This window comes from Saimiri boliviensis, chromosome 4, assembly GCF_048565385.1.
Source record: "Saimiri boliviensis isolate mSaiBol1 chromosome 4, mSaiBol1.pri, whole genome shotgun sequence".
NCBI classification, from domain to species: domain Eukaryota; kingdom Metazoa; phylum Chordata; class Mammalia; order Primates; family Cebidae; genus Saimiri; species Saimiri boliviensis.
The window spans coordinates 108,335,336-108,345,129 of record NC_133452.1 but is presented as its reverse complement, the minus strand read 5'-3'; the positions used below and the strand labels follow the sequence as shown (position 1 = coordinate 108,345,129).

The following is a 9,794-nucleotide window of genomic DNA, read 5'->3' as shown; positions in this document are numbered from 1 at the left end:
AGTATATCAAAGAGGTATTTGCACTGTCATATTTACTGCAGTATAATTCACAATAGCAAAAATATGGAATCAACCTAAGTGTCTAACAACAAATAAATGAATAAAGAAAATGTGGTATATATACACAATCGAATATTATTTGACTATAAAAATGAAATCATATAATTTGCAGCTACATGGACAGAACTATGTTAAGTGAAATAAGCCAGGCACAGTAAGACAAATATTGCATGTTCTCATTCATATGTTGGAGCTAAAAAAGTTGATCTTATAAAGAGTAGAATGATAACTACTAGAACCTGGGAAGGGTGTGTGGTGACGGCATGAGGAGAGGCTAGTTAAGGGTAGAAACAGTTAGACAGAATGAATAAATTCTGTTTGATATCAGAGTAGGATGATTACAGTTAATAATGTATCACGTTTCAAAATAGCTAGAAAAGAGAATTTGAAATGTCCCCAACATACAGAAATGATAACTATTTGAGGTGATGGTTACTGTAAATGTCCTGACTTAATTGTTATACATTCTATGCATGTAAGAAAATGTCACATGTACCCCATAAAATGACACAAATACTATGAATCAATAAAAAATATTTCAATTAGTTGGCTACATTTAAAACTTGGAAGAAATTCTGTGTATTTGGACTCTCTGGAATCATCAAGATGTTCTCACAACACTGGGGCCTCAGTCTTACGAGGTGGCATTTGGCTGGAACTGTGTAACTGCTATTCTCTCTAGAATGGCATGTTCTCCAGTTTACTAGAATCACATCTCATGAGCCTAACAAGTTATCAGTTTCCATTTTCATTATAGTTGTGCTGTTATTTTTCTGTAGTTAAGAAATGTTTTGTGACTCCATGTCTCTAGCAAAAGTGGAAAATGACATAGAGACTGCAAAGACAATATAATTCAAGAAAAGAGACAGCAAAGTTGTTTTCAAAGAAGTAAAATAAATATACAAAACTCAGTAGTGTTTCTATTTATCAATAATGTAATAGCTGATAGAGAAATCAAGAAGGCAATCTTCATTTACAATAGCTTAAAAAAATACCTGAGAATAAATTTAACCAAACAGGTGAAAGACTCTACAAAAAAAACAAATGGAGACAACTCTTTCATGTTTAACACACAAATATGTCTTTGTCAAAAGAATGCAACTGAAGTCATCATTTGAAAAAACTACAGAAAGATAATGCATCATGAGAATTTAATGAACTGAGAGAAACAACACAAATTTCAATGGTGTTCTTTTTTGAAAGCAAATCAAATAAGTAATGCTACCATGAAAAGTAATGATTAGTTTTTAAAATGCAATGGAGCTTATAAAAATGTTTAACATTTATGTTTCGATTATCTTATTTTTAGAAAGAATTGTTTCTTTGGCAAGAAATAATCTACCACACTTTTTAAACCATACTCAATTTTCAGAATTGGGTATTACGGGAATTCCCCATTGCAGAGTTGAGGACCTAATTCCAAAGTTCTCTAACTTCAAACTTTTTAAAAAAGTAAACAAATATTTTTCACTTTGTTTCTCGCATTTGATACTGATAGAATGAATGCAAATTTATCAAATAAACCAAGTAGCATTAAAATGATACTGATAGCAAAATAGGATGATGTTAGAAAATTAGATTTCCTCAATGTCTTGAAAGTAGTTACTCTAAACATAAAAGCAAACTATGTTTGGAAGCACCTATATTGAAAACATCTGTTCTTTATTATGAACTAAAATAAAACAAAATATTGTTCTCATTTAAGGGATTCAAGGCCAAATTCTGTACTGTCTATTTTAAAGAGAAATACAAAGTCTAATACATGTTACATAGAAAAAAAGATGTTAGTTTTCTAATTATAAATCAGAAGAATTAGAGTTTGACAATTTTCAGTTAATCTCTTTATTTTGAATTTAATATATAATCCAAAATATCATATCTGCTTACATTACACCATTCACTTCTAATTTAGTTCTAATTTAGTAAAAACGAAGACTGTTGATTCTATTTCTGGAAGTTAAATGTGCTTGTACTTGGGCTGCTGCACACACTTACATTATCTACTCTGACCCTCAAAGCTGTTGAATTGGGAACACCTGCACCAAGAAAAGTGTTCAAGGATCTTTATGTTTCTTCGTGATCCAGGCCAGATTATCAAGATGGGAGAATACATGGGAACTACGAGCAGACACTCAGAAAGAGAGACATCTTTTTTATTTTTATTTTATTGTTTTGTTTTGTTTTGTTTTCTGAGAGAGACATCTTTTGCCGAAGAGAGGAGGACAGAACGGGCCACCAGGACACTCCGGTGTTGAACTGGTGGCCCACTGTTAATTTTAGACAGTAGGATGCAAGCTCAGCATGAAACTGTTGGAGGTGATGGAGAGGGCAGGAGAACAGTCTCAACAGTTTGGGTTTGATTGCTTGTTTGTAGCTCGTGGCTGAGCAAGCTCAGCACAAGCCCCTTACTGAGGATTCTTCCACACTTAACTCCACAGCAGCCCCTCTCCTGGAACCCTACTTCTGCAGGGGGCAGTATCTAGTTCTGGCAGAGAGGTAGAAATGTTTTTTGTGTTCTGTATGGCTAATTATATATCAGTGTTTACAAGGGAAAGGTCCCTACTTCTAACCCCTGCAGCACTTGGCCTGTGCTCTGAAATGTGTACTTTGACTACCCATTTTATCTTAGCATGAAGAGCTGGCACTGGCCTTTATTAGTCACAAAGTTATTCATTCCATTTTAAAACCAACTATGATGCTCAACTCCATAACCTCCTGTGGCAGTGGGTTTCACAATTTGGCTAAATGTGGCACAAAGTAATGGTTTCTTCAACTTGCTCTAAATTCATCAGCCATCAATTCCACCAGATGACATTTTGTTCTTCAGTGACATTTTGGAACACTCACTTCTTTGGCTGAGAGTACAAACAAAACCCTCCCTCATGCTCTCAGGCACTAAATAATCACCACTTATCATTTCCCCTTTAAATATGTTAATCTGGTTTGATTGATTGAGAGAAAAATCTTAAATTCTTTTTTCTAATTGGCCATTATTGTATTCAAATTTTACTCTTTTCTACTACTTTCTTGGGAGTCATTTTAAATGCCTATTTATTATTAGGTATATTTATAAAGTGGCCTATTTTGTAGGATTAGGATTAATTCATGTGAACAGTGCACTCCTCAAAACGTATCAAGTTTCTTCTAATGACGGTGACTCACAATAAATTGTCTGTGGCCATCACCTCATTCAGGGAGTAGGTGACAGGATGAATAACATGATTTTAGAGCAACTGAATTGGTTCTGTGCCTGCCACCTCCCTCTGCTGCCAATTCTCCCATTCACGCTGATTTATGAAATTTTTCTACTGGGGTTCAGTCACTTTGATCCCTATTTCAAGTAAAACTCCTCAAAGAGAAGTGTTATTCAAGCTACTGTCAGCCATTTTCTCCAGGGCACAAATTATGATGATGTATGACATCTCCTTTTCTTTAAACCAGTAGTTTTCAAATCTTGTCCTGTAGAACCCTAGAGTTCCGAGAGTATCGTAGGAATCATAGCAGATTAAGAAGAACCAGATGGGCTAGGTTACAATCAGAGCAACTCTGCTGCTACTATCACAGGATTCTTAAGTGTAACTTTACTGGCAAGAAACCTCTGTGGCCAGTGGCACCTTTGCCCGAGTTTTGCTTGGGCCTGCTGGGCTTATTCTGCCCACCTAGCCTGGCAGGCTGAGCTAGGCTCGTGGTACTGGCCTGGATCCCACACCTGCCAAGGGAGAGTGAGGCACAGAGCAGCAAGGGGTTTGTGAGCAAGCAAGCATGGGGTCCGGCCACTGCTCATAGCCAGGCATGCTAGCTGCTATGGAGAGACAGACACCTCCAGGTGCTGGCACAGGCACCGGCTCAGGCACCAGCTCTGTGCAAGACTGTGGCTGGATCAGATGCACTGTAAGCAGCTTCTGCTGTGGGCACCCATGTCTGGATGAGGGAAATGAGTTGGTATCAGGAAGCTTGGCAATACCAGGAACTGCAGAACCCCAAAAAGGGTGTCACAGCCCTGGCTTGGGGAGCCCCCCCTAGGTCTGAGTTCCCTGAAGGGTGGTAGCTCTTCTCTCCTTCTCGTTGCCTGCAACATGGTGAATAGGGAATGTGTTTCAGCCCTGTTTGTGTTACAGATCTTTCAGTCCCACCATTTGGCAGGTCCCAAGTTCTTGGCCAACCTCCAGGAAGAATTCACTACCTGAACAACTGGAGGGTGAGCACAGCAGAAAGGAGCTTCACTGAGTGATGGAATAGCTAACTCAATGAAATATTATGCAGCCATTAAAAATTATAAAGATTATGTGATAATTTTTGTGATATATCAGTAAGTAAAAAGAATTACAAAATGGCATTAGGCTATGATTAATTCAACATTCATAAATGAAGAGTTTTACAGTTAATTAAGAAAATTATTACCAATATTTTCCTTTCAATTTTTCTTAACTTTTGTCATTTTACCTAAATAATAAAAAGTGATAATGTATATTTAGCAATAAATGAAATTTAAATAAACTAAATATTTGAAATGTATTATGCTACAAAAGATAGAAAAGTGATTCAGTCTTAAATACTTGCAGTAGAAATTATATGGGATATTTGAAAATAATCTAATTGCCTAATACCATTTCTATTGTAAAACTAAAGGTACTTAAATGATACCTATGTATCAGCTACAAAAAATAGAAATCAAAGTTACGAAAACCTTACTTATAAAACCATACACATTCTTTTAGGGATAGAAGGAGCCTGGGACTTGTATTACGTAGTTACATTATGAAATGCACATTTTACAGCACAATGGAAAGGAACAATAAATTGTGAGATGAAGTGGAAAAAGGTTTTACAGATGATATCAACAAAAAGACAACAGGATAATAAAACAGAATATCTCAGGAAGGTTCTCAGATGCAAAAATCTTCCAAGAAGACATTTCCCACAGAAGTGGCAGAAATGAATATCAGAGTGCTAAAAAGCCTCAGCATAATTACACGTAGAATCACAATAATCACATATGATATCAAATAGCATTGCCTCTAATTTATAAGGGATGTGAAACAGTGGAGAAAATATGTGTAAAGATTTTTAAATAGAAAATAATTTGAAATTAGAAAAAGAAAACTGAGAACAAAGGTAGTGACAACTTCACAGCCAGAAAATTCTTCACTTGTGTAACACCAGTGTTCCTACTATAGTTGGTATCTTCCCCAGATACAAGAAAATTTCTAAACTCTATAGCAGGCGTCCCCAAACTACAGCCTGCAGGCCACATGCGGCGCTCAAGGCCATTTATCCGGCCCCCCGCCGCACTTCAGGAAGGGGCACCTCTTTCATTGGTGGTCAGTGAGAGGAGCACAGTATGTGGCGGCCCTCCAACAGTCTGAGGGACAGTGAACTGGCCCCCTGTGTAAAAAGTTTGGGGACGCCTGCTCTATAGCCTCAGAAGGAATCTTGGACAACACATAATACAATTTTATTTTCTAGTTGGGCATGCTAAAGTTTATGGAAAAGACACACCCAAGAAACATAACAAGGAAAGACAGAGCCTGTCCCTGGGTCTCCCTGGCTCTGTGGTGCACCACCCTGTGTGTAGATTGCCTCATGTTTTTATGTCTATAGTGGCACCAAAGGCCTAGCCTGCAACACTGCCTATGCGCCAATATGTCCTTCATCTAATGCCTTTGCTTTCTCCCAGGTACTCTTTGTCCGTTTGCCTCCAAGGATATAATTAACTTCATTCTTTCACTATTAAAGGCTCTCTGTTCCATGGACATTCCATGCCAATATTGCTTAAAGCTTATTATATATTACTATACAGTCACTTAAGACATGGGACTCCTCCCTGATGTGTTCAGTACATTCCAGAACTGAGATATAACACATGAAATAAGCAACAATGCAAGAAGATGAACTATCCAGGGCTCAATCAGAAGTCAATATACCACTTTAGATAGGCAGAGGAAGAAATCTGTATGCACAGGATTTGTTTGGAAGCCTTCATTAAGGCACCAGGACAGGGAAAAATAAAACAATGTTTGTCAAAGCAGGATCTGAGGATCATCTACAACTGAACCATTGGGCAAATTGATTTCAACATGCAAAACCAGGAGTCGATATTTTAAACAAGATCTAGGTGATTGTTGTCCATGGAAAGGTTTGAGAGCCACTTTCAAGCAGTTGGGAGTTTGTGCATGAACTGCTGCAGGAAGCAGCATGATGTGTTCTGGAACTGTTCGTGGAGGCAGAGCCTTCAAATCACACAGTGGGAGAACTAATGTAAAAAGATGACTCAGCAGGAAGCTACGCAGCAGAATAAACTTTAACTCTATGAACTGAAGAAAATAATGACATTTTACCTTGAGCCACTACTGATATGAAATCAAGTGTGCACAAGAGAAAAGAATCCAGGCTGAATTCTATGAAATTATGAATTCAGATGACACATTTAATGGTGTTTCTTAGACTTAAATAGGGTATTTTTAAAAACTTCTTCAGGCACAACTCTTAGTTCAAATGATTTACTGTTAGAGAAAAACAACCAAATGAGTTAGTAACTAGACTTAGGATTTCCCATTGTTTTTGCTTTACAAAGGAGCTTTAAAAAAATTATTTTCTTTTTCATCTTAGAGCTTTGCTTAATAAATTGTACTAATACATCTGGGCATCTAGTGGAAATGATTCTGTTATAGTATCATTGCAGTGGTTCATCTGAAAAATAATAAATATGTAAGTTTGAATGAGTTGCTTTGCCAGTGAGGGTCTATGTGGGATCTTTTTTGGGTAAAAGCCCTGGTCCGCTGCTCCATCCCAAATAGGCTTTCCTGTGCCCTCCAGGTTTCAGGGAGGTGGCTGATTCCCTCCCTTCTCTCCAGCTGCTCTCCCTCTCAAGACTGTATATGTAATTACGATACAACTTCCTTAGCTTTCTCCAGAATTGAAGAATCATGCACCTTTTTTATTTTAGAATTTTGCACTAAATACTATATGAAGTGGGAGGTGAGGGGTAAAAACAATGAAGGGTGAGATGCTGATGAAATGGGAGGAGTTCCCTTATCCCTCTTCACAGGGCATGTGACAAGGGTGTAGCTTGCTTCTTCTGCACCCCACTGCGCAAACCCCTAGTGGGAACATGCAGAAAGGCAGGTCCTGGGGAGTGTTTTGGCCTATGACCCCACAGCAGCATCTAGGGTTGAGTGTTTCCAGTTCGCAAAGCCCCAGGCTGCATGTGTCACAGTGTGCTCTTTCAGTTGTGCTATCTGCAGGTGGCTTGTGTTAATCAGCTCAGTTAGATGCTCTGCCTTAAGGTCAGAGGGCTTTCTGTACCCAGAGTTCCTGCTGTAGTGTACCAGAAAAACTGGATCACACATGGGCTTGGAGGATGAGTGCAAGGTTTTATTGAATGATGGAGGTAGCTCTCAGTGAGATGGATAGGGAGCCAGAAAGGGGATGGAATGTGAAGGTGGTCTTCCCCCGGAGTCAGGCCACCTAGCGGCCGGTCTCTCCTCTGATCATCCCTGACTGAATTTCACTTCATCCCCCTGTCAGTGGTCTGCCAGTTTATGCTGGTGCCTGTTGGTGTGTTCTTCTGCTCCTCTGCTCCTCTCGACATTCAGCTGGTTGTGTGTATGCTGACTACAGTCCTGGGTTTTTATGGGCACATGATGTGGGGCGTGGCAAATGAAAAGGCAATTTTTTGGGTGTGAAAATAGAAATGCCTGTCCTCATTTGGGTCTGTGGGCATAGGCCCGAGGGTGGAGTCCTCGCCAGGGACCCCACCCTTCTCTACCCAGCACTTCCATACTCCTCTCCCATATCACTGACAGCTTTAAGACCTCTGCAAAAGCTCTCACAATGATTACCTTGTCATATACTATGCTGTATGCAGGGATGCTCTCCTTTTCCTGACTTCTTCATGGACTCCATCTTTGCATTATTCTGATGAAGTCTCTGTATGATTATTTTCCACATTTTTAACACTTTTGGACATAAGGCTAAAATCAAGGCTCCCTCTGTCCTTCTTCACAGGTACAATTCCCATCCCCATGAAGCTCTCTTTCCAGGTAGATATTCTGACGATTCAGGGGTGGGACAATAGGTGGGAACTCACAGAGTATCCTGTTTCTCTATTTCTCTCCTGCAGCCTTCTAAAGTCTCATGTCATCCAGGTTTATGTAACAAAGTGTGAATTTGGTCACATCTCAACATTGATCACTCATACTTTTTGGTACTATGGAAATTTCTAGTACCTTGGGGCTCAAGAGAGACATTTTCATTCTGATCATGAAAAGATGACATTTTTCTCTCCAGGGATAATTTCAGTTCTCTTAAATTATGCCTTTCTGTTTTTCTAGTCTCATTTTCTTTACCAACCCTGCCTCCAAGTCTCATCTTGCTCCTGAAATGTTGACCCTATAACAGTTTCACAGGCTTCCCTCCTTTATAATACAAAGAGTTCCTAAAACTCTATTCTGGGACTTGAAGAAAGACAAATGGAATATATCTGCAATTCTCTTCACCTAGAGTTCTTACAACTCCCTCTTCAATTATCACCTCACTATGTGCATTTACCACTCTATTTGTACACAATGAATACAGTTTGATTTCATACACCATAGATTTGGTTGTATGGCAGGAATATTAATGTTTCTGTTGTCATTCATTAACTGAAACCCCCAAATCTATTTCCTGGGAGCACCTAGCTGGTGCTGCATAAAAGGGGAGCAGGCAGCAAATGCTCTTGGTATGAAAGGGGTTTGTGCTGTTGTACATATTGTGTTTTTCTAATACGGCTGCATGTGATTAAGTACTGTGTGGGGTTTGTATTTACTTCCCACATGCCCTTAAATTCTTGAGGGAATTATAATGTTACTAAATACAACCTATAGGAACAAAGAAGCCAAGTGGTTCTCTAGAACAGAGCTAGAGATAGAAACATACTTTCCTTGTTGCAGGGTACATCATTTTCCTAAATGATGGCAAACGTTACCAGAAATCTAGCCAGAAATTAGTTAGACAGGAAATCATATTAGTGATGGTAATAGCAATTTGAAACACCAAAAGTTGAAATTTAGGGATAAATATCTAAACTCATAGTAACAGGAGTTAACTTAGAAATGTATAATTAATATAGATTCAAAATGATTAATGGTAATCTCTATGGATATTTGAGGAAACAACTTGAAATTTTAAAGTATTTTTTATTTTAAGATCCATAAAATTTTGAATTTTTACCAGAATATCAAATATTTGCATTGTTGGTTGCTGTCTTAATTGAGGAGACTGTTTCAAAAGTTTTAGATTTCTGTTCTAATCAAAAATCTCTGGTAGAGATGTTTTTCTCTACTAGTCCAGTTTTCTTTTTTCATGAAGAGATAAATAATTTTAAATATTCAAATGATTCCATTTTGTCTTTACATTTAATGAGGTTTAATAAAGTACTATGTTGAAAATCACATAATTTTTAAACTGTGATAGTATACACATAACATAAAATTTACTATCTCAACCATTTTTAAGTATATGGCTCGTTAGTTAGTGTTAAGCATAGTTACATTGTTGAGCAACTAATCATCTCCAGAAATTTCTCATCTTGCAAAACCAAAACTCTATAATCATTAAACCACCCCTCCCCATTCCTCATGCTCCACTGACAGCCCCTGAAAACTACCATTCTACTTTCCGTCTCTATGAGTTTGTTTACTCTAGGTATCTCAGGTAACTGAAATCATTAGCTCAAATAATTGCACTTTCAT

General features: G+C 38.1%; 1 long non-coding RNA gene across 3 annotated transcripts in view; it reads right to left on the bottom strand.

Annotated features, from left to right (window-relative positions):
* LOC104650623 (uncharacterized) overlaps positions 1-9,794 on the bottom strand; it is a 67,605-nt gene that overhangs the window by 32,466 nt on the left and 25,345 nt on the right. The gene's annotated exons all lie outside the window — the stretch shown is intronic.